The 26,982-nt window shown below is 30.3% G+C and overlaps 1 long non-coding RNA gene across 5 annotated transcripts; it reads right to left on the bottom strand.

The window, feature by feature from the left end:
• Window positions 1-11,806: 11,806 nt before the first annotated feature.
• On the bottom strand, window positions 11,807-18,429 carry LOC126266040 (uncharacterized). Of its 5 annotated transcripts, none has more exons than XR_007548510.1 (9): window positions 18,353-18,429; window positions 15,744-15,858; window positions 15,565-15,690; window positions 15,227-15,348; window positions 14,662-14,775; window positions 14,227-14,310; window positions 13,897-14,018; window positions 13,521-13,646; window positions 11,807-11,961 (listed from the first exon to the last, which is right to left on the bottom strand). It is a non-coding gene; the product is annotated as an uncharacterized LOC126266040 (long non-coding RNA). The 5 variants fall into 5 exon arrangements; XR_007548513.1 differs by having other exon boundaries at window positions 15,810-15,858; XR_007548509.1 differs by having other exon boundaries at window positions 18,291-18,421.
• Window positions 18,430-26,982: the final 8,553 nt, after the last annotated feature.

The following is a 26,982-nucleotide window of genomic DNA, read 5'->3' as shown; positions in this document are numbered from 1 at the left end:
ATCATTCCACAATTCCCTAGTTAGGATGATTGGGAGGAAACATCCTAACATTTGGGTATATGTTACTCATTTTTTAAACATGGAGAACGCAAAGGCAAGCGACTTGGTGCGAATGACGCGGGGCCTCTAAGAGTCAAATACCCCCAGGGCGCGCTACACACGACTAAATAGGAGGATAGGTATATAAACTCACATCTCTTTTATCACAAAATATTAATATAATATTTTTTTGCAGAAAACGCACAAAGACTATTACTGGAAGAACAGGACATAGGTTTATTCCTTCGCCGTCTAAGCCATCTCGTCGATGGCTTAGAATTGGTAATAAACCCGGATATTGCGGTATATGATGATGGGGACATCGTACCCAATATTCAAGCGCCTGTTCCTCCTGTGATACCGCAAATGGCAGGCGTAAGACTAGAAGAAGAGGTGAATGGTGAGGCAGCCGCAGTGGCTGTTGCACATGTTCCTGAGGTGGCCCCGGAGGTTTTGAGGCTGGAACCACCACCTCTTCACTATTTTGCGCCTGTCAAACCACCACCGTTGGAAAGTTTTCCACCCGTAGTGGTTGTTGCGCATGCCCCTGGCATATACTGACCGAATGTGAACAACAAAGATATTCAAATGTATAATAAGATATAAAAGTCACGAAAGCCTTAACCTTTACATTAAATATTGATATTTTTAAAACTTTCAGTGTTCTTTTAGATTATTCATATTGAAAATCTCTATCTTAATTTTGTTCTGATCTAAATCTGGTTATAAGAATATTTGCTCTCATTCACTCATTTTTCTCTACATTTGACTCTGAAAAGTCTTCTTCATCAAAACTGAATTTACTTCTGGTATTAATAAATTATATTTTAAACTCTCGACATCTCTTTCTAGTGAACTAAATGATAAGAGCCGCCTAATTTGAAAAAAATTATGGCATACTATTTCTCTTACACTTATCTCTCGTACAGTTCCCATAAGAAATTTAAACTTAATTATTATGGATATATAAGTGTTTTGTATGTGCTGGACTAATAAAACTGCCAAGTTTGTGATTTTTCTGTTTATTTTGCTCGGAGCATCTGAACGTTGTGTGTTGCTCTCGAGCTGACTTAAAGTAAGTAAAAAGGAGGGGGTTGCGCATTAGACGTTGCCAATGTTGACAAATGCTCTAACAATAAGCTTAAACGTAAGAGATACTGTTTGCGACCAAGGTAGCAAAAATAAATCTGTTTTAATAGTATAATTCTTTATATTATCAAAGTTCCCCTTCTGAAACATATTTTATAATTAATAATCGTCGCATTTATATAATTTTCGATGTTTCGCAATTAGACAGTAATCTTGAAAAATCTGAACATATTATTTAAGCTTTTGTTCTAGATAAATAATCCAATATTAATTTTAGGACGTGGCCTAAACTCACTAATCAGCATTTTAATTTTAAAAATTCTTATATTGATATGAAAGTTTCGTAGACAACTCATCAATTTTATTTTACAATATCAGTCAGATCTTCCTAATGATGCATTTTATACTGCTGAATTTGTACACATAATGAACTTTGTTTCTTTAAATCGGATGTTCAAACTAAATATTAAAATAAAACTATAGGTAATGGAAACTGAAGATGATGAAGTCAGACAGTCTATTCCAGAAAAACACATATAATCGGGATGAAGCCAAAGAGTACAACAAAACTCGGAATCCTGTCTAACCTACAAGATGAATCTCCAAAATAATACAATTGGTTTCGTTTGTGTATATGTTATTCTTGTCGTTGTAGTCATAATTTTCGTTGATCTCACACAACAGAGTACGTCACCGTGATTCAGGCAATGAATGCAACAAAAAAACGAACAACATGGATATAGCCTCACCTAATCTCCAATGTGAGTTCCCAAAATCATCGCCGTCGCCGTCGTCATTTTCTATGTAATCGACAGACTACTTAACGTACGTAAGTCTTTGTACACCCTTCATTGTACGCGATGATGTTCGTAGTAAAAAACGGAGTCACATCTAATCGACAAGAAGAGGAATCCCCAAATAATTGGATTGGGGTCTGTTTTAATTTTGACGTTCATTTGTTCGTTCATCTTAATATTGTTAATGTCAATGTTAAAAAAAAGAGAAGAACAAACATAGTCTCGTCTAACTGACGAAACGAATCACCGAGTTCCAACATCGAAATGTTGGCCTTGTGGAACTAAATAAAACCAACTAAATCCTGTCGTCGACCGATGGCCCCACCCGGCATATAAGGCAAATCCCAACAACTCACCTGTCCCTCCACACTCCCTCACCCGAGTCGCTACCTTGTCGTGGTGTGGGGGCTTAAGTACCCATCGTGTGCTTGAAGTGGCCGTCTACCTCCCCGGGCGGTTGCTGAAGCTACGCGGTGGGGAAAACTAAAGGTGGCTCAAACCGGCACTCGCAAGAGTGCCAAACTGAAAGTGGAAAAGTAAGTACCCACAAAGGGTTTGAAGTGGTCGTCTGTTTCCCTCCGGGCGGCTGCTGAAACCCAAAGTGGGGAAAATGGCATAAAAAACCTGAAAGTGGAGAAGAACATCGGAACTGGCGGAGAAGTCCGTGAGTTAAGAGTACCCGGAAAAGGTTTGAAGTGGTCGTCTGTCCCCATTCGGGCGGCTGCTGAAACCCAAGACGGGGAAAATGGCACAAAATAAACTTGAAAGTGGAAAATAATAACAGAATTGGCGGAGAAGCCTGTGAGCTGGTAATACCCAGAAAGGGTTTGAAGTGGTCGTCTGCTCCCATTCGGGCGGCTGCTGAAACCCAGAATGGGGAAAATGGCAAAAACCTTGAATAGAGGAGAATAACATTGGATTTGGCGGAAAAGTCCGTGAGTCGGGATGAAATTGCTACATTAGGTAGTTCTTTTGGGCATGCCCGCCGTGAACTGAGTAGCGGCGGGTAAAATGTGAAGGTGGTGTAGAGGTAGTGATGGAACTGTAGTGTCTAGTGGAGCTGGAGGTCTCGGGTCTGGGAAAAGGCGCCGTCCCTGGCTCGAGAGAGGAAATGAGGAGTTTGTGATGATGGGAAGAGTGCGGCTGGGGAAACCCCCCCGCTGATTTTTGGGCGAGGTTTGGCAGAGATGGGTTCTCTTGCCAGGAGGCTTTGTGTGGTGGTTGGTACGAAAGGGTTGTAGAGACTTGTGGCCGAAAGGCTGGGTGGTCGTGAGTGCAGATGCGCTTGTATTCATGTCCCTCCACACTCAAAAAAAGTGGCGGAAGTATATAAATAAACGGTTGAAATTGGAAAGACAATTAATTAACTGTGGGCTAGGTCAATTAATAATACATAAACTGAGTGGATTTGTTTTAATGTCAGTAGATAAGTGGATTGTTTGTAGTATATTGCGGAGTAACGGGATACCGTAAGACAATAGACTAAGAAATAGGAATACAAAAACGAACTTAATTATTTTGTGCACGGTGTGGGTAAAATAAATAAACGAAAATGAACGGGAAAGGTAACTCGGAAACGGAAATAGAAAAGGAAGCTGGGGAAAGGGATGTGGCATGGGAAACGGGGTACGCACAGGAAATAATAGAAGTGGTTAATACGGAAACGATAAATAATGGAGAGGATATAAATGGAGAGGAAATAAATATAGAAGAAGAAAAAGAAGAGGAAAATGAAAGTATAAAAGAAATTATAGAGGCAATAGCAGGATATGGAAGGGAAATTGAGAGGGCTGTTACTAGGAAATCTAGTAACAAGATACAACTTAATACGGCGGAACAGAGTCTTGAACACAGTAAGGGAAATAGAACGAAAGGTGACAGTAATGACGTATATGGTAGGGAAATAAGAAGGGAAAAGAGAGCTGATTAAAATGCTAAACCAATGGTGGGAAGAAAAGATGAAACTAGAAGCAAAAGTAGTGGAAGAAGGGGAAAAAGCAGAGAAGAAAATAAGAAAGGAAAAGAAGGAATCGGAAAGCACAAGCAAGCATATGACATATGCAGAAAGAACCAAAATAAAGGCAAAGGAAAAGAAATCAGAAAAAACAGGAAAACAACGACGGAATGGCAAGTAAAAAATACAGTAGAAAGGGAAAAGGAAAAGAAAAGAAATAGGGATGAAAAGAAAAACAGAGAAGCAGGAACGCAGTATACAAAGTAGCACTGGCACGTACACAAGAAAAGCTGAAGGGATAAACGAAGAAAAATTGAAGAAAATAAGGGAAGAAAGTAAGTTAGAAACGGTGGTACTTTTTAAGAAAGCGAAGGGAAAGGAGGAAATGATGGGAAAAATAAAAGAAATGAAAGTACACGAAATGGATACAAAGGAAATAAAACTAATAAATGAGAATACGATGGTCATTAAGGGTTGGACAGAAGAGAGCGCACAGAAAATCAGAGATAGAAGAAAACAAAAGAGATATGGAGATTAAGGAAAAGAAGAAAATAAAACCTAAGATCAGAGTCGCAGCGATAGACGTGGGAATGGAGGATAAAGAGATAATAAAGAAAATAGAAGATCAGATCGAAATTGGAGTAGAACATGCGAAGATCGTGAAAAGATACGCATGTCGAAATCTAATGAGAGAGATCATAATGGAAGTGGATGGAAAGACATACAGCAAGGCACGGGAGGATATATTTTGGAAACTATGCGGCTAGAGTGGAGGAATATCTAGAGGTAACTGTGTGCTTCAGATGCTGTGGATACGGCCACGTAGCGAAGCATTGTAGGAAGGAACGGGAAGAAAGATGCTACAGATGTGGAGGTAAACACGGTGGAGAAGAATGTGAGAGCAGAGAAATGAGATGTGTAGTTGTGAAAGGGAGGGTAAAGAGTACAGGGGACACGGCGCAAGGGATTTTAACTGCAACACACTGCTACGGAGGTAAAAGAATGGCAGGATTTGGATTGAGTATGGGGACGAAAATTAAGTTTGTTATGATAAATGCTGGGAAGGGAAGGGAGGCGACAGACCTTTTTGTTGAGAAACTGAGGGATGATAAAGTTGACGTAGGATTAGTACAGGAAGGGTACCACGGAGGAATCAAAGCAGAAGGGTACAGTATATATAGAAACAGAAATGGAAAAGTTGATCTATAATATAAAAATGAATCGCAAAATGTGTTGGTAAGCGCATAACTCAACAACGCCTGGACCAATTTGGCCAATTCTTTTTTTAAAATGCTCGTTGAAGTCCAAGGATGAAAGAATTAGGATATCACAAACACGTGAAGCGCGAGCACGACTTTCAACTAATAATCGCGCAAATTTGAATCGAGCTGCTTTCAGTGACGATGTGTCAATTGACTACAGTAACTACCAATGTGTTGTTATTGGTTCTATGAACTCGGTTTGCTCACATTGTAAAGCATTAAAAAACAAAAACGAAGCCAATGGATTGTGTTGCGCAAATGGTAAAGTAAAATTAATACCATTGAATCCACCACCAGAGTTATTGTACTCATTGGTTTCAGGAATAGGAACAGATTCCATACGCTTTTGGAAAAATATCCAACAATATAACAATTGCTTTCAAATGACTTCATTTGGGGCAACAAATGTGGTTCGGGAAAATTTTATGCCAACTTTCAAGGTATGTATTAAAGCAGATAATCATAATTATTTTAGCGAACAATATCTTCTGATATATAATTTATAATAACAAATATTATTTAAGTTTGATCACTGACAATACATAAATTTATTCTACACATTGCTTATTTATTTTATTTTATAGTGTTTTTGGTACAAATATAATATATATATATATATATATATATATATATATATATATATATATTTTAATTTACAGATACAAGGCCAAATATATCACAGAGCAGGTTCATTGTTACCAGTGCCAGCTAGCAACTATGAATTCCTGCAAATTTATTTTATGGGCAATTCACAACAAGAAATAGATCAGCGTTGTGCATATAACAATTTAGTAAAGAGGCCTATTGTAGAACAATTACAAACTTTTTTTCATGAACACAATCAATTGATTATATTGTTTAAAAGTGCACTTGATCTGATGCCATCTGATAATCACAAAATTGTAATCAGAGCTGATAAAACACCAGCGGGTCAACATGCAAGACGTTTTAATGCACCAACTATTGATGAAGTTGCTATCGTTGTAGTTGGAGAAAACTTTGAATCCCGTGATATTGTTTTACATCGTCGGAATGATCAATTACAACGTATAAAGGAAACACACCGCTCATATGATGCACTGCAATATCCCATTATATATTGGCAAGGTGAAGATGGCTATGATTTCTCAATAAAAATGATCAATCCCATTACAGGTAATTAAAATATTAGTTTAGCTATGGCGATAATATCTCAGTCAATATATTATGTATTTTAATTTTATATTTCAATGTTATTAAAACAAAATATATTTACAGGTTCTGAAATCAACAAAAAAGTAAGTTCAATGAATTTGTATGAATTATTCATACCGCCTAATGATTCGGGAAAATGAAGACAATCACATATTGAAATGTCGGCGATTATATCACCAATATGTTGTTGACATGTATGTTAAAATTGAAATGGAGAGATTAACATTTATCAGGTTGAATCAAACTAAACTCCGATCTGAAGAGTATATTTACCTTCGAGATGCGATTAATACAGATGGCAATGCACAGAATGTGGGACGGATGACAATTCTTCCAGCAACATACATCGGAAGCCCTTGTCATATACACGAATATGCTCAAGATGCCATGTCGTATGTTCGTCATTATGGTACAGCAGATTTGTTCATCACATTTTCACATCACATTGAATCCACACTGGATAGAAATCAAGCAGGAGTTATTCCCTGGGCAATTACCCATTGATCGTCATGATATTACAGCCAGAGTCTTTAGACAAAAGTTGAAATCTTTGATGGATTTCATCGTAAAACATCATGTGTTTGGTGAGACACGCTGCTGGATGTATTCTGTGGAGTGGCAGAAACGAGGATTGCCACATGCACACATTTTGATTTGGTTGGTTGAAAAGATAAGGCCAAATGAAGTTGATGCAGTGATATCAGCTGAAATCCCTAATGTACAAGTAGATCCTGGATTGCATGAGGTAGTTATCAAAAACATGATACATGGTCCCTGTGGAACTCTTAATCAAAATTCACCGTGACATTAATATCGGAAACAATTACTGGTAATGACGGTTATCCACTGTATCGTCGCCGATCGACAGCAGACAATGGAAGATCAACAATTGTAAAAATAAATCAACAAGATATTGAGATAGATAATCGCTGGATTGTTCCATATTCACCCATTTTATCAAAGACCTTCAAAGCACACATCAATGTTGAATCTTGCCATTCAGTGAAATCTATTAAATACATTTGCAAATATGTAACCAAAGGGAGTGATATGGCTGTGATTGGAATTGGTGCAGAGAATTCCAAAGATGAAGTTACTCAATACCAAATGGGCCGCTATGTTAGTAGTAATGAAGCAATTTGGCGAATATTTTCTTCTCCAATTCATGAGAGACACCCTTCTGTTATTCACTTAGCTGTGCATTTAAAAAATGGACAAATAGTGTATTTTACAGCAGAGAACGCAGGTCAAAGAGCTGCTCAGCCACCATCTACTACATTAACAAGTTTTTTTGAGACATGTCAAAACGATAATTTCGCACAAACATTGCTATATTCTGAAATGCCAAAATACTATACTTGGAATCAATCCTCAAGAAGATTTATACGACGGAAACAAGGAAAACCAGTACCAGGATACCCAGATGTATATTCCACCGATGCGATTGGTCGAATTTATTCAGTACATCCAAGCAATGGTGAATGTTTTTATTTACGACTGCTATTAGTCAATGTACGTGGCCCAACATCATTCCAACATTTACGAACTGTTGATGGTGAATTGTGTGGATCCTACAGAGAAGCCTGTCAACGTTTACAATTGCTAGAAAATGACGCTCATTGGGATCAAACTCTCAGTGATGCTGTAATATCTTCACACGCTCATCAAATACGAACATTGTTTTCTATAATCATATCTACATGCTTCCCATCAAACCCAATTGATTTGTGGATCAAGTACAAAGATTATATGTGTGATGATATTTTGTATCAAATACGGAATAGAATGGGAAATCAAAATATGCAAATCAGTGAAGAAATTTACAACGAAGCATTGATTTCAATTGAAGACATGTGCTTGATGATGTCAAACAAACTATTAATTCAATTAGGCCTGGCCGCGCCCAATCGTCCAATGCATGATGCTTTTAACCAAGAGTTGCACCGAGAAAAACTGTATGATCTCAACACTTTGAAAGAATTAATTCAAACAAATCTTCCACTGTTGAATGAACAACGGAGGTATGTATTTGATGCTCTTATGAAAGTAACAAATGATGAAACTGGGGGGATTTACTTCTTAGATGTACCTGGTGGTACAGGAAAAACTTTTTTGATTTCATTAATATTAGCAACAATTCGCTCACAAAATAAAATTGCACTTGCACTCGCTTCGTCGGGAATCGCAGCAACTTTGCTTGAAGGTGGTCGAACAGCCCATTCAGCACTAAAATTGCCATTAAATATGCAAAGCAATGAAACTCCAACCTGCAACATTTCGAAGAACTCTGCAATGGCAAAGGTTTTGCAGCAATGTCAATTGATCGTTTGGGATGAATGCACGATGGCACATAAAAAATCTTTGGAGGCTTTAGACAGAACCTTAAAAGATCTACGGAGCAATCAGAACCGATTTGGTGGTGCAATGATTTTATTAGCTGGAGATTTTCGTCAAACATTGCCAGTGATTCCACGATCAACGCCAGCTGATGAACTCAACGCATGTCTAAAGTCATCCAATTTGTGGAAATATGTCAAAGTATTTCATTTAAGCAAGAATATGCGTGTTGAGTTGCAAAATGACCAATCTGGAAACATATTCTCTAAACAACTCATTGACATTGGTAATGGCAATTTTCCTATTGACATGTTGACTGGATGCATTAACTTTCCTCAAAGTTTTTGTCATTTAACTCAATCAGAAGGTATTTCCAGATGTTGCTCAAAATTACAGAAACCATGATTGGTTAAGAGAACGTGCTATATTGGCAGCCAAAAACATTGATGTAAATGAATTAAATTTCAAAATTCAAGAACAAATTACAGGCGAATCGAGGATATATAAATCAGTTGATTCGGCAACTAACCAAGACGATGTAGTTAACTATCCACCGGAATTTTTAAACTCGCTGGATTTGCCAGGATTGCCACCTCACAATCTTCAATTAAAGGTTGGATCGGTAATTATAATGTTGCGAAATATCAACCAACCGCGCCTTTGCAACGGCACACGGTTAGCGATAAAAAAACTACTAAACAACGTGGTAGAAGCAACTATATTGAAAGGAAAGTATAAAGGAGAAGATGTTCTCATACCGCGTATCCCAATGATTCCGACTGATGTGGGATGGTTAATAATGCAAGGGGGAGAAGACTACAAGATTGGATAATAGAAAATGGATACAACACGGTAGAAAGCGAAGGAGGTGAGCCAACTTTCAAGAATGCGATGGGAGAAAGCTGGATAGATTTAGTGATAACAAAAGGCACGGAAATAGGAAAACTGAGGGTGCTACAGAAAGAAACCCTCAGTGACCATGAATACCTGGAGTTAACAATCCTACCCTCATATTTCTGACAAAATATTCCGTAAATCAAACTCAAAGAAATACTGAATTGGATTTCAGCTGACAAAACTAGACAGTTGTAGACGTTATATAGCGAATTTAATGGTCGGAACATTAAAACTGGAGCCTTCATCTTTCTATTTGGTGACCTGCAAAGTATTGGAAAAGACAAATCATTCTACGATGACCAGATATGTAAATGAGAGTATTTAATAAAACAATATTTCCTGAATCAGCTGCAGAGGAAAGAGTATTGATATTTGTCAGATGCTGCTCCCTATATGATCAAGGCAGCCAAGGCCCTTACGTGCTTTGCTCACCGAGTACATCGACTTGCTGAAGAAGTACGATCCACGTTTGGGAATGTAAATAGACTAATTAGTTTTTCTTAAGGCAACTGTTCGTAATAAAACCTCCAAAGAAAAATTACCAAATTTGTCACTCCCTCCCGAATCAGTAATAACTCCATGGAGAACGTGTATCAAAGCAATGCTGTTTTACAATAAATATTTTGAGGCTAGTAAAGGTGTAGTAAACGACTTTGACAATGCCGAGTCAACAGTCGTTTATCAATCCAAAGAAGTATTTAACGATTCTATAATGAAAAACATAGCCATGATTCGCACTCATTTTTCTTACATACCTGTATTAAAAATCTTGAAACTCGCAATTTGGCATATACAAACAAACAATAAAATTCGCCAAATGAATTCTATGTTGCCAATGGCGTTGCTGCATAACTTATTTGAAAACATATTGAACAACACAGGTTCTGAAAGTTCGAGTCAAATTTATAGTTTCATTAAAGGGACGGCAGAACTTTTGCCAGAAACTATAAGTTTTTGCCCAGTTACTTCGGTGGATGTGGGGTGAACCATTTAAAAAATATTCTAAATAATCGAAGACACATTCTTACCACCAAGCATTTGAAATAATACTCGACTGTTCACGTTTAATGTTACTCTGCCTATTATTGCCTATCGAAGGATAATTTACCAATAGTATACTGAATTTGAAAGAAAAAAAACGAAAATTTACTTTTTTCTTTTATTTTGGGTTCCTAAAATTTATCATTTAATTTCGCATATTTCAAATACTTTGCATATTTGCATGCATAAAACCTTTATGTTGCATATAATCTGGTCTCTAGTGATTACCAAATATCAATTAGGGATAGAGATTACATAGTCAATGAGGTCAGATGCTTGGTTGAGTCACGTATCGTTACTTGCATAACTAGGGAAAGTAGTCTTAGGTTTAGATCAACAGTTGGTAAGAATTACAATAAAGGTGGCGTCGAATGCCACAAAAAGAACAAATACACTATAGAATTAAGAAATCCTGTTTCAGCAGTTGCCAATATATTAATGGGCAATGTCGAGCTTAAGAATTTCATATAATACAAATGGCAAAGAATCAGTTAGTTCTTCCATCAGGACAATTCAAGCCTATACTATAGTAGGAGCAGCAAAAGCAATTACACTTTGTTTAGTAAAGAACAGAAAAAACTAATTATGTTCAGTCAGGAATCACTGAAATGGATTCACATCGTTAAACAAGAACTTAAACGCTAGAATAATATGTTATACATTATTACTCCACGAGGAAGTAAGAACTCTATACTCAAGAGGCGATCGATTAAACACCCCAGTACTAACGTTTCTAAACCGAAATTGAAAAGAGGTATTTCCAAATCATTAATAAACATAGTAAATAGAATAAAAGAGGTAAAATTACTGCACACAAAGAAATAATGAGTGTCGTATGTCAAACCAAAATGGCATTAAAAAGGACCTCCTGAATCCTTGTTAAGGTGAATAGAATATATCTTATATCCAACTGACACATAAGAGAACAATCAACCATAACTGTAACGGATAACTTTTAACAATTAAATTTTAAACTAAATTCAGATTTTAAATACTTGTTATAATTGTCAATTCATCAACTCCAATGTTCAAAGAGCAGCAGGTTATAAACCTTATTTGAGACAATTGAACATGTACTCAAGTAGATATATACTGTTGAAGGACTAAATTACACTATTACAAATTACATACTAAATACATAAAAAATTACTTATGAAAGTCAACAACTGGCGCAGAAGCTCGTGCTTATGTTAATATACAAATGAGAATAGACTTTATTAATGTTCTAAGAGTTCGAATCCGAGATCTCTCAATTATTTTGGTGTGCTAGTAGATTGATACAATCAATTGGTTCGAGTGCCTGAAGAAAATAAGACTCGATGAGTGGTTTCCGAATAAATGATCCAAATACCTAAAACAGAAAGATAACAAACGTTAGAAAATATTGTAACTATATACTTATTGATATGTTTCAATTTGCTAATTATCTTTAAAATTTTAAGTAGTTAACAAATCGTTCTGGGATAGATACACAAGTAATCTATTTAAACAGTTTTAAACTTCTTTGCGACTGTGAGAACACGAGTTAATGACAATCTGAAATATCATGACTATAACAATTCAAATTTTCAGTTTTATTTAATATTTTAGAAACTAACAACTTAACTCTTCATAGAAAATGATTAATATACCTTTTTAAATAAATGTACTTGAGAATCTATGGAAATGTTTAAAAATTATTTTAACTTATTATTGAAAAACATAAATTTATTTTAATTTTCAATTAATAGAAAGAAGATAATGGAAAGTTTATGTTTAAAGGCAAAAGTAGGTTAGGTTGATATTCACTATAAAAATTTTAAATTGGTTAAATTTTTTTAACACAGTCCGAGAATAAAAATAAAAATATCATAAATTAATTGATTATATAAACAAAAATTATCAAATGTCATCAAATTTGGTTTGAAACTAGACAAATTTGAAAATTATATTGGGTAATTTCACAATTTTAAGCTAAAAGTTACTGAATGAACTTTTTAGAAAAATTTTAAATTCAATTATTCCGTCCGAAATAAAAAAGTATTACACATATTTTGTTGAGTGGAGTTTATAGAGAAAGATATCAAAATGCGGTTCGTGGCAATTAACCTTTTAAAAAATTTACCCCCGAAGCAAATTCTTCTCTAATTAATCTGGAAATAATTATGATAGTTAAAATACCTGTATACTTAAAGGGATACACAATTTCTTGTATTAACTTTTACTAAAACTGTTGCTCTAGTAGTAGTATTTTCAATACTACTAAACTTACAACTTGGAGGAAAGCTTTTTAGTCCAATGCTAAAGCAAAAAAAAACAATATTAATTATTTATATAATATATAAATTAATTTATACAGTAATTTATTGTGATAACTGATCTTATTTAAATGATTAAAAATAATTGCTCAATATACATATTTATACTTACTTAACCATTTTTGAACAGTTAAAATTTGTAATATAAATAAATAAATATATATATATATATATATATATATATATATATATATATAATTGTTGGTTGCTTATTGTTATTTAATTTTTTAAAAGTATTGTATACAACAGTTAAGTTAAAAATATTGTAGATTAATACCACTTGTAACAACATTTAAAACACAAAAGATACCTTGGAGGTAAATTGTGATAACCGATCATATTTAAATAACCAAAATTAGTTGCCCAGCATATATATTTATATTAAACATATGCACAACAATTTTGAATACTTAAAATTTGTGAGATAACCTTAAGTATAAATTTAAAATTTATTAGATTGTATGTCCAACATTTCCTGATATCTATATTATCCATATATTAAAGAAAAATTTATATTTTTACTATACAAAACTGAACGGTTGTAATTGTCCTTTTAAAAACACAATCGGTGTGATACTATGCAAAATTAGTTTATAGTAAATGTAAGCCTGACCTTTAATATTTACATTTCTGGTTAATTTCATTTCCTTTCCTCATAAAATAACAGCCCAGTTTAATTTTTCATTTGTCCTAAGGAACTTACAACTGGTCGGAAGCTTTTTAGTTTCTTGGTTAAATGCTAAAAACAAAAAAGAGATTAGTTACTCAATTTATTAAAATAATGTTGTATAATAGTTTAATTAAAAATATAGGATAGTATAAGTTATATACCAATTTATTGTGAGTGACAAATATTGAAGATTGACACCAATTGTCATAACATTTAAAATAGAAAAGAAACCTTGGAGGTAACTTCAAAAACACACAATCAGTATGATACTATACAAAATTTGTTTACAGTAAATGTAAGACTGATCTTTTATATTTACATTTATGGTTCATTTTATATCCTTTCATCATAAAATGACATGCCCGTTTAATTTTTCATTATTTCATTTGTCCTAAAGAACTTTCAACTTGTTGAGAAGCTCTTTAGTTTTGTGGTTAAATGCTGAAAACAAAAAATCGATATTAGTTATTCAATTTATTAAAATAATTTTATATAGTAGTTATGCGTTAGACTATATGTTCAAGATTTACTACTAATGAAAAGTTATGTTTTTTATAATACATAACTGAACGATTGTAATTATACTTTTAAAAGCACACAATCGGTATCATACAAAGCAAAATTAGTTTACAGTAAATGTGAGACTGACCTTTTATATGTACGTTTCTGATTCATTTCAGTTCCTCTCTTTCTAAAATTTCAAGCCAGTATAACTTCTCATCTTGCACCGGTGCTAAAATAAAAAATTCAGTATTGGTTATTAAAAGCACCTTATTGTTTATATACATAGTTTATCATGAATAACTGAACAAAGAATAACCAAACAACAATTTTGAACAGTTAAAATTTGTAAGATAATCTTAAGAATAATAAGAAAATTTAAAATTTATTAGACTGTATGTCCAACATTTATTTATCTACATATTATCCATATATTAAAGAAAAAATTTTATTTTTACAATACAAAATTGAACGATTGTAATCGTACTTTTAAAAACACAATCGGTGTGCTTTTAAAAACACACAATCAGTATGATACTGTGCAAAATTTGTAGTAAATGTAAGACTGATCTTTTATATTTACATTTCTGGTTCATTTTCTATCCTTTCCTCATAAAATGACATCCCAGTTTAATTTTTCATTTGTCCTAAGGAACTGGCAACTTTGTGGGTATCTCTTTAGTTTCATAGTTAAATGCTGAAAACGAAATATCGATATAGTTATTCAATTTATTAAAATAATTTTATACAATAATTTATATACTAACTTATTGTGAGTGACAAATATTGAACATTGATCCCAATTGTGATAACATTTAAAACAGAAAAGAAACCTTGGAGGTAACTTGTGATATCTGTTCATATTTAAATAACCAAAAATAATTGCCCAACATACAAATTTATATTAAACATATACACAACAATGTTGAACAGTTAAAATTTGTAAGATAACCCTTAGCACAATAAGATTAAATTTTAAATTTATTATGTCTAATAATTACTTATCTATATGTTAATGAAAATTTATATTTTTACAATAGAAAACTGAACAATTGTAATGTGTAATTGTGGTTTTAAAAACACACAATCAGTATGATACTGTGCAAAATTTGTTTGTAGTAAATGTAAGACTGATCTTTTATATTTACATTTCTGGTTCATTTTCTATCCTTTCCTCATAAAATGACATCCCAGTTTAATTTTTCATTGTTTTATTCGTCCTAAGAAACTTTCAACTTGGTAGGAACCTTTTTAGTTTTGTAGTTAAATGCTGAAAATAAAAAACCGATATTAGTTATTCAATTTATTAAAATAATTTTATATAATAGTTATATGTTAGGCTATATGTTCAACATTTGCTTATCTACATACTAATGAAAATTTATATTTGTACAATACATAACTGAACGGTTGTAATTATACTTTTAAAAACACACAATTGGTATCATACAAAGCAAAATTAGTTTACGGTAAATGTGAGACTGACCTTTTATATTTACGTTCCTGATTCATTTGAAATCCTTTCTTTCTAAAATTTCATGCCAGTGTAACTTCTCATTTGTCCTAAGAAACTTACAACTACTGAAAAGTTTCTTTGTTTCTTGCGTCCTTGCTAAAATTAAAAATTCAGTATTGGTTGTTAAAAACACCTTATAATTTATATACATAGTTTACCATGAATAATTGAGCAAAGAATAACCAAACAATCCAAAAACGTCATTTTATATCTACCTTGATGTGCACACAGCCCCGATGACATCAAAGAGTTGCGGGTTGCAAACTGGATGGACAATAAACAATATTATTATTATTAACATAATAATTTTATCCACTCTACACAATTTAAAAATTATTTAAATTTTGCAATTTTGTATAATTTATATAATAACCTATTGTGTCTGGAAAATATTGTATATTGTGAATTAAGACGACATTCAATACAAAAAAGACGTGAAAGTGATAACTGATATTATTTAAATAACTAAAAATAATTGCTCAGTATACATATTTATTCAGAGCACATACATAAAATTTTTGAACAGTTAAAATTTGTCTAAATTGTCTAGATGTTTTCTTATAAGATTTCTGCAATCCTGTCGCAAATGAACTTATTAACGATAGCTGATCAATTTTGTGCTCATTACGATATCGATATCGATAATGTAACATTAGGTATCATGTTTATTTCCTCCTTATGTTCCTTTAAAAAAACGCCTTTATTTACATAACGAATACTTGAATTTGAATTTTAAAAACATACTGCGAAGAATTCAGGAATATATTTTAACAATGAATTCAGCAATATTTTGTATTGAAAATATATAAACACTTATTGATATTTACAATCAAAATTCAGTAACGAATTAAAAATATTAATTCTACAACGTGATATTAAAAGAGTTGCCGAAAATTAGTAATCACAATAATGAACTATTTTAATTAACAAGAAGAAAGAGTAGGTCAATACGTTTTACAAATCGACAAGTGTATTCTTTTTTGTTGATTTTCATTTTTGTTTATTTATTTTAATATAGTATCTGTGCGTCAAAATTAATGTCTTTTACTTTGTTCCACTAAAAATTTCTGAAAATTTCTATTTTTGATGGGAATAAACTCTAGATTAGGTAAAATGACGCACCGTGTTAGAAGAAAAAATATAATAGATTTGGAAAAAAAATACAGTCGGACACCAATATGAAACAATAATGTGGAGTAAATTTGATAAAAAAAGTAGCTCCTCCTATGCAAAGGATTTTTATTGAATTAAGTGCTACAACGTTATGTGGAAGAATTCAGCGAAATCAGGATATGTATATACAATTTTTCTTAAAGAACAATTTATAATAGCAACTTCCGTCACTTGTGACAAATTATTTTTAATAATAACACACAAAATAAGATCAATTGTATTCCTAAATTATAAATAAACCAAACTTTTAATATGTATTGTTTAATGTTTGTTATATATTTTATTATCTTTAATTAAATTTTACAGATTTATTACATTATATATTTTAAATTTGTTAAATAAATTTATTTGTTGTGTTTATTTTAGAAAAATATTTATATATAAACTAATGGAGAGAGTTATCGCTAAGAAGAATAATTGCTCACACAAAAATAGTTGTCATTCTGAACAAAAAAATAAACAAACAAGTAAACTTGTATTTACGTGAAATTATTGATTTTATTTGTATCACAAATATACTAATGCAAAAATATTGAAAATAATTATAAGAAATTGATTATTTTGTTAATTTTGGTTTATTGAAAATTCGTTATAACGTATTATGATATAGTAATTAAAATAATGTTTAGAACGTGATAAATCCTTTTTTGTTTTTTGGCATCTGGTACTGGTTACATTGTAGGAATTGAAGACAAAGTGGATCGTAATGTCTATAAAAATGTATTCGTCATATGATGCCCTTTGCGGACATTTCGAATTGTTTTATAAAAACTAGATTACAAGTACAAAATGTGTAACATTAATTACAAAAAGAATTTCGTATTTTCAATAGAATGTGTGAAATCTAAGTTAAATAATATAGAAATTATATTAATATATACGGTCAGCGACAGATCTGCAGTTACACTTCAAATTCAGAATGTTTTGTTACTATGCATTGTTACTGTTAATTTTGAGTTTTTTATATATTTTAATTTTTAATTGTGTAAACTTTTTATTATTGTTGTTCATAGAAATATTATATATTTTATTAATATTGATGGAACATTTATTGCTTAGAATTTATTTTAGAACTTCTAATGCCAAATGCGATATACTAAAAAACTGTAATACTTTCGTACGATATGAATATAAATCTTAATTACCAACATATTATATCATAATTAATTAAAATTTCTTTTAAAATAAATATATTAGAAGTAAGACAACAATTAGATGCAATTATACGAATTAAACAATCATAACTGTAACTATAAAAGTCATATACATTAATATCCAATTCAAAAGGCAAAAGTGAACACAGCAATATTCTTAATTTGTAAAAAAATAAGCATGCGAGTATTCAACAATACATCTGAAAATTTATTTAGCATAGCATTAAGGTCTTCATAAAAACAGTTCAGTTTAATTGACATTTTTTAAACCACAATATAAAAAATAAAGTTACAACTCTCATTAAATATTCAGATTCTTTACTAGAACTGTGAACGAAAACAGTCTATATACAAAATTGTCTGACTTACGTTCTACGCCTCTGGATGAGTAATATACATGTTATGAATGTGATAAAGTGGATTCTTCTCACCTAAAAACTGAGTGTTGGGTTAGTTTATTACAGACCAATTGCGTAGAATTTGGTTTATCGAACGATGCACACACGACCACGGAACAACATAAACTAAGCAATCGCTATTTTGTGGGGGGTTTTGAACAAGATTGCTCTGTTGTCAATATTATGATTTCTACGCATATAGAAACGGAGTTGCCGCGGCCCGTGGAACGAACCAAACGCTTCGCTTTTTCAGCGTGCGACAAAGGGACCTAATTATTTGCCTCGTGAGTGTTGGCGTGTTTTTTGTTGCATTTCATACATAATGATTTCATAAATTTTAGTATTTAGTTGAAAGCCTGTTAACATCATAGCGTATGGAATTTCTTGAATAACTACGATCTTAAGAGCGGCGTTTACTAGACAAGGAATCATACTTTCGGCCAAAAAAAGGATGCAAAACAAAACATAGCCCGAAATCAAACAAACATTCGGTTCCATAATGTTCGTCTGCAATTTTTTTTGCATAGAACGGGACCGCACTTGAGATCTCATACATATGAAGTGAATTTACTGGTTGTAAATAGATTATGAAATTTATAATAGTAATGAATTAGTAATATATTTTTATTAATGAAAATTATATAAAATTAATATATAATACAATAATATATATAATACAAAACTAATAAGTTTTGTGATATTTTCTTTTTTGTGAATTCTTACTATATTTAATAAAAATTATATAAAATTAATATATACAATAATATATATTAAAAATATAATAACATATACAGTTATTAACTTTTTTTAGTGCTAATAAATTTTGTGATATTTTGTCGTATAGTCAGCTGTAAACCAATCACATTTTATCATACAAACAAATATAATAAATACGTTATACAAATACGGAAGCCGATTTAAAATCTATTATTAATTAAAAAAAATGATCTCAAAGTTAATACTGACCCTAGCTCTGAATTTGTATTTACTTCAAACTCTTACTTTCGCATCCTCAAAGAGATGAGTTATACAAATCAGTGCATGTAACCAGCCTGTAATTTTTTGTGTCGAAATATAAGTGAAATGTAATAACAAAACAAATGGATTTTTTCCGTTCGGGTAGTACTTGACTTAGAAATTTTGGTTCAGTTTTGGTGGTTGAAGAAACATCAGTTTCAAGCAGAGAAACAAATTAGTATTATTTTAGTCATCAGACAAAGTGTAATTTGTTATATACTTAAAGGTAAGATTTTTATTTAATTTTAGTTTTTATATTGCTGTATTATTGTTTGGTATGTGTTATGTATATTTGTTAATTCATGTCATCATGTCATCATCAGTTAATTAATTAATTTTTACTGTATCTGTCACAATTTTGATATTATTTCATATTTTTGTGTCCTTTTCCATTGGAAGCGTCTAGATGGATTTATATCGTTTTCATTGTTTGTTGTTCGTTTTTCTCCCCGTGAAATTATGAATAAAAATTGATTTATTTGAAGAATGTATTATGTTCATTTCAAATAGAATTTAGTATACTTAAAATAAATATGATAGTTTTGGTTTTTTTTTATTAAATACCTATACATATATCGTTTTTATTGTTCATAATATTGGTTCACATAAAATATTAATATTCTTGAATTATTTCTATTATTTTTTCGTGTTATTACATAACTTGTATTTGAGCTATTTTGTATTATGTAGTTAAATTAACTTAGACTGTATAAAATTGGAAAATCAAGTGACACATAATTTTAATATGAAATTTAAAATTAAAGAAGCGTGTAACATTATACAGTAAAAATTCTTTATTCGCGGGGTATATGTGCGAATACAGAAACCGTAAATATGGAATGGCAATTTATATAGGATTATAGGGGGTACGTTCCTAGGTGACAAAATAAAGAACAAATGTATAAAAAAAAACAATTTAATTAAGGTTTTTAACCATACTGCTGAATTATTATCTTCAGGCTTAGGCAATGGCTTAAAGAATTTTGTAATTTATTCTTGCTTGGCAGTTTTTGGAAGCTCTTTTAATTCAGACAGATATTCAGCAGAAGTGTTAGCAATGTGCCTGTTAAAAATAAGACAATTTTTATGTCATTTTTTGGTTGCGGTCTTCGATCCATTTTTTCTATTGATCAATTACTCGATCACAATTTTTGTAACGAATGGATAGATGAAACTGTAAATGCTCATGCAATGCGGCTCTTACCAAAGGATGGAACTGTTTGTTTGAATTCTCATAAACAACCGAACGCGGCGAAGTCGGCTTATGTCAAAGGCCGAAAAAATACAACATCGATATTATTTAAAAACATACTTTTGGTATAGTTGTAATAAGGTCTATTTTACTCCACATATAGTGAAACCGCGAGTGTACGAAGCGCGAATAAAAAACTTTTTCTGTAAAATAAAAAGTTTTAAAGTATATAAAAAAGTTAAACTAAACACGAATTCACAAATGCACTGAATCCTTAAAATTCCAAATTTCACAAACAACAATAAAATAACATATCACAGCAGGTTCAAAAAATAAACTTCACGTTGAAGTAATTCATAAAGACGAAGATTTTTTGATCAACAAAATGCTTCCGAAATTAGATTCTATTTTAATTGTCTAGAACAAAAGATACTCTTATATAGAAGAGGGCGAAATTTACAATGTTTAGAAGCGCAGGAAAAAAGAACAAACAAATGTCAATTTAATAAAATATTAATTTTTAAAATAATTTGTTTCACTACGTTAAATTCCTATAAATTCCATTCAAATTACAAAGTTTACGCATTAGTTTATTGTAATTATACATCAAAAAATATTTTATATTGTACTATATTATATAGAACAATAAACCGAATTTCCTGTTTAGATTTCCAGGTTAAAAATTTACTATTTAAATAATTTGATAACTATTTAAATAATGAGATTAAAATATTTATTTACATCACATAAATTTGTTTAATGAGGAATAATAAATTATCAATATTTTTAAAAAAATATTTATATTATTTTTGAATTTCTTGTGTGATACAGACTCACATGTCGATGGCTTTCTTACATGTGGCCTATTTGTAATTCTGAAATTAGTAGTATTATGAATTTTATTGCTATAATAACTGGTATAAAAATGTTCAAATTTCTTTGAATATGTCCAGTCAATAAGCGATCTATGAATAATGAGTGGAACACATGACATACCCCCCTTCCTATGCCACAATCAGTTATACTTACAAATTTCTGTGATTATTCGGTTTACGTATGAAATTTTATTTTTCTAATTTGGAGCAAATTTAAAAAACGCCATATTTTTCTCGGAAAATTTTCACTGTACAGTCTTGTTAAATATCTAAGCTTTGATATGACATATTTTATTTACCAAAATATTCTTTATTTTTTGAGTTATTTGCTGTACAAACATGGTAGAAAATGACCTAAGTTTGACCATTAATACCTTTGTTGTTAAATAATACTACAACTTTAAAACTATGGCATGTCAAAAATCAAACATTTGTTAATCCACACCCAAAATTTGAAATAGATTGATTGCGTAGTTTTTGTGATTTGATTTAAGTTGTTGGCGTTTGTATAAGGTATTTAAAACAGGGAGACGCCGCTCTTAACTGCTGCTTCACGTTTCAATTTACCAGTTTCAATAAAAATTTCAGTAATGGTACAATAACACACATCATCCAATTCATTTTAAATTTTATAATAAAAGATTTTACTTTAAATAATTCCCTTTAAATATGCGTACTAAAAAGGTTCCCCATACAGCAGCTCTATTAATTTTGGATCTCGTTTTCAGATTTTCTTTTGAAACTGATATTTCTTTGTTACAAATATTGCATTTTAAAATAAATAATCTACATCGCACTGTACTGTATCTGATACCTGATGAATTAATTTCAGTTCTAAAATATTAATTATCATCGTTGTCAGATATGATTTCCAAAAAAGATGCATTTTGCGAATTTGAATAAAAACTTACCGTTCATATTCTCCATTTATTTCTGAAAACGATCTTCTTTCACTTTTGCATGAGGTTAAATTAGACTTAATTCTAACTGAACGTAATGGGAACGTAATAGACTAACAGATTCTTCGTTTGCACGTGAATTGAATACATTATCTAATATCTCATATAAAATATATCGCTAACATTGGATAGTTCTCATCTCGTTCTAAAAGATTATCCGCAATATATGATCCAATTTTCTCCATTTCCCTTTTCCTTGTATATAAAACTTTTGATTTTTTCCACGTTTCTTAGATCAAGAAGGAGATCTATGCGTTTTTTGCATTTTATAGAATAAAGATTTATTTTATTTTATTATGTATACTATAATATGTAAATATACTATAATATATAATGTTACATGCTTCTTTGATTTTAAATTTCATATTAAAATTATGTGTCACTTGATTTTTCAATTTTATAAGTCTAAGTTTACATAACACAAAATAGCTCAATCCAAACTTAACGCGTCAACAAAAGACAAGTTATGTAACAACAAGAAAAAACGAAAAAATATAATAGAAATAATTCAAAAATATTAATAATTTAGGTGAACCAATGATATGAAGAAAAAAAACAATATGTATTTAAATTCATTAAATTCGATTTAAACAATGAACGCAGAATACGCATCTATCCAAACGCATCCAATGGAAAGCCAAGGACACAAAAATACGAAATAATATCAAAATTGTGACAGATACAAATAAAAATTTATAAATTAATTGATGACATGATTTAAGAAATTTACATAACCCTTACGAATTATTAAAATTTACGAAATCATTATGGTCGAGATGCAGCAAAAAACACAACAGTCACGAACCAAATAATTGGGTCTCTTTGACGCGTGCCGCAAAGGCGACAGCGGTTGGTTCGTTTCACGACGGGTCCATTTCTATATGCGTAGAAATCTTAATATTGACGATGGAGCAACGGTTGTGAAATTGTAAACAAAAATGAATGTACACAGTTTAATTATTATTTTATATCTTAAGTAAAATTTAATTGCTTTACAATTTATTCATGTAAAGTACAAATTAATTAATTTAATAACGTTCGTTAATTTATATATACATATTTATTTTATAGGTTCAGATATATTTAAGAAAACGCAGAAACTATACATAGTAGCAGTAAAACAAAATAACATTAATAGGTATCTTAATACTAGAATTAAAACTAACTCTTACATGATAAAACTTTAATATTCGGAATATTTATATTACAAATACATCAATTAATATAAACACAGTAAAGATACTATCAAAGTATTGGACAAATATGATAACTAAGTATGTAAGAAGATACAAAAGCTCTCAATTCAATCAATTTCGAGATATACATGTAAATTACAATAATATTAGTATATACCTTAATACTAGGATTAAAACTAATTCTTAAAAATGATTTTTAATTTAATGATAAAACTATCTTAGAACTAGCATCACAAATGTAAAATTAATTGTTTATAATAAGTTATTATATATAATTTATTTTTGCGAATATTCATATTATAAATAATACATCAATTGATATAAACACAGTAAAAATACTATCAAAGTATTGGACAAATATGATATCTAAGTCACATATATCAAATTTTAAAAATTTGAATACTAAATATTAAAAATTTAAATATTAAAAGTTAAAATATCAAATTTTAAAAATTTAAATACTAAATTTGAAAAACTTAAATATTAAATTTTAAGAATTTAAATTGTGTGTTCAAAAACTCAGTTGTGTGACGAGATGTATGAGAACTCACATCGTCATGAAGTAGCATGTTTCTCATTCGGTGGTACGTTTTCTTCATTTCTTCGAATACTTCTGACAAACAAATTGTTTTGTAGCATTCAAGATTGATACGTTATCGTAACATAAACTTCTCATAAGATAGTTATTTACATTTAAAAAAATCTGTCTATGAAAACTACTTACTAGACTCTATCAATTAATTCTGAAGATCAGATAAAACAGGTAAATCAGAATATTATACTTAACATTAATAATAAGCACGCTAATCAGTTCAATATTACATTGACAAAGGTCCGAATAAATATTTGTTTCATAATTTGTGAGTCATATAAAGTGGTTTACAGACTCACGCACAAAGAAATTACATGTGGAATTGTTGATAAAAAATTAAACGATAATCATTAAAAGTTTAAATTAAAGAGGACAATATTCATATTTTTAAATATAAAGTATGAGAATTTTCTTTCATGTATTATGTATGTAAAATAAATTGTAAACGATATTGACTTCATCATATTATACAAATGACAAACAGCAACGAAGACCTTGTTGCGACATTGTTTTAACGTATACGACGGTGATAAGCTCAGAAAAAAGTAATGTAAATTGACCACTTTGCAACGAAAACATTATTTTTTAGAGTAATTGTTATATACATGAGAGCACGCTGAAATGAGTGTGATAAAATTAGTAATAATTCCAATCAATATCGATTTTTAAACCCTAATTAATATAGATATTCAAACAATGTTCACGAACAAATTCTTTGCAGATTCGGGTGTCACATAGAGAACATGACATGACAAGATAAGATATGCGTCCATGTGGAATAAAATTTTTAATGTTGAACTGAACTATTGACATTAATAAAATTTGATAGCATAACGGATAGTTTGTTTGTACAATCTCTTTTTTCTTGGCAATATATCCTTTTAGTTTACCGATAATGTAAGAATGATGGTAGGAAAAATTATTTAGTATTTTACAAAACTTACAAGGCGGTCATAATTAAACTGCCCTTCTCTTAGAAACTCCCTGCAAATAAATGCCACTGTAGCTATTTGGCAGTGCACATTACTCCGAATGGAAGGCCACATGTTTTTAAGAAGCTTGCAACAACTAGATTAATAATTAATAAAAAATGTAACGTAACAACATCAAATTATCGAGTGCTTGACCAACGTTGTATCTTATTTAAAATATGTCAATATGTCACTTTTGGGTCAGTGTGAATATAGAAAATATTTGTTTCAACATAAAGAAAAGCAATCAATAATAGAACCACAATTATAAAATAAACAATGATAATAATATAACAAATAATAAATATTTATTTATGGTTAATTATTAAAATAATCTTATGCAATAAGTTTATTCCGAGAGAAATACTATTATTATTAAATTATTTAAATATATATAATATATGTAGCTTAATTATTAGAAATAATTATACAATTATAGAATAAGCTTGTTAAAAAATTGACAAATCAATATATTTGTTGGAACATTATTGTAGATATTATATTATGCATTTTGTTTGGACAATAAAATAAGAGTATAGATTTATTTTATATTTAGAAATGTAGAAAATAATATTCAATGATAAAATTTCTTGTAAATGTTAATACTTTATATAATATTTATATATAATAATAAATACACATTGTGTTAGAAAAGAGATTGTACAAACAAACTATATATTTAAAAATATGAATATTGTCCTGTTTAATTTGAACTTTTAATAATTATAGTTTAATTTTTTTTCAACAATTCCACATGTAATTTCTTTGTGTGTGAGTCTGTAAACCACTTTATGTGACTCACAAATTATGAAACAAATATTAATTTGGATTTTTCTCAATGTAATATTGAACTGATTAGCGTGCTTTTTATTAATGTTAAGTATAATATTCTGATTTACCTGTTTTATCTGATCTCCAGTATTAATTGATAGAGCCTAGTAGGTAGTTTTCAAAGACAGAAAATCTTGAATGCTACAAAACAATTTTTTTGTCAGAAGTATTCGAAGAAATGAAGAAAACGTACCACCGAATGACAATCATGCTACTTCATGACGACGTGAGTTATCATACATCTCGTCACACAACTGAGTTTTTGAACCATGTTGGAGTAATGGTGGCAAAAGTGCTTTTGAAATTAATTCACGTAAAAAAATGTGTTACTCTTCATGGAGAATATTTTGAAAAACACGAAACGATTAAAATTTGTTTATATACGTGTATCTCAAAAGTGATCGAACATCCATATGTGAGAGCTTATGTATCTTGTGAGAGACTTAGTTTTCATATTTGTTCAATACTTTGATAGTATTTTTACTGTGTTTATATTAATTGATGTATTATTTTTAATATGAATATTCTCAAAAATAAATTCTATATAATAACTTATTATAAATAATTAATTTTACATTTGTGATGCTAGTTCTAAGATAGTTTTATCATTAAATTAAAAATCATTTTTAAGAATTAGTTTAATCCTAGTATTAAGGTATATACTAATATTATTGTAATTTACAAGTGTATCTCAAAATTGATTGAATTGAAAGCTTTTGTATCTTCTTACATACTTAGTTATCATATTTATCCAATACTTTGATAGTATCTTTACTGTGTTTATATTTAATTGATGTATTTGTAACATGAATATTCCGAATACTAAATTATATGTAATGTAATAAGAAAGTTTCATCATTAAATTAAAGATCATATAAAAGTTAGTTTTAATTCTAGTATTAAGATACCTATTAATGTTATTTTGTTTTACTGCTTCTATGTATAATTTCTGCGTATTCTGAAATATATCTGAACCTATAAAATAAATATGTATATATAAATTAACGAACGTTATTAAATTAATTAATAC

This window comes from Aethina tumida, chromosome 6 (genome assembly GCF_024364675.1).
Source record: "Aethina tumida isolate Nest 87 chromosome 6, icAetTumi1.1, whole genome shotgun sequence".
In the NCBI taxonomy this organism is placed as follows: domain Eukaryota; kingdom Metazoa; phylum Arthropoda; class Insecta; order Coleoptera; family Nitidulidae; genus Aethina; species Aethina tumida.
The sequence above is the reverse complement of the archived record's forward strand: the minus strand, read 5'-3'. Positions and strand labels throughout refer to the sequence as shown.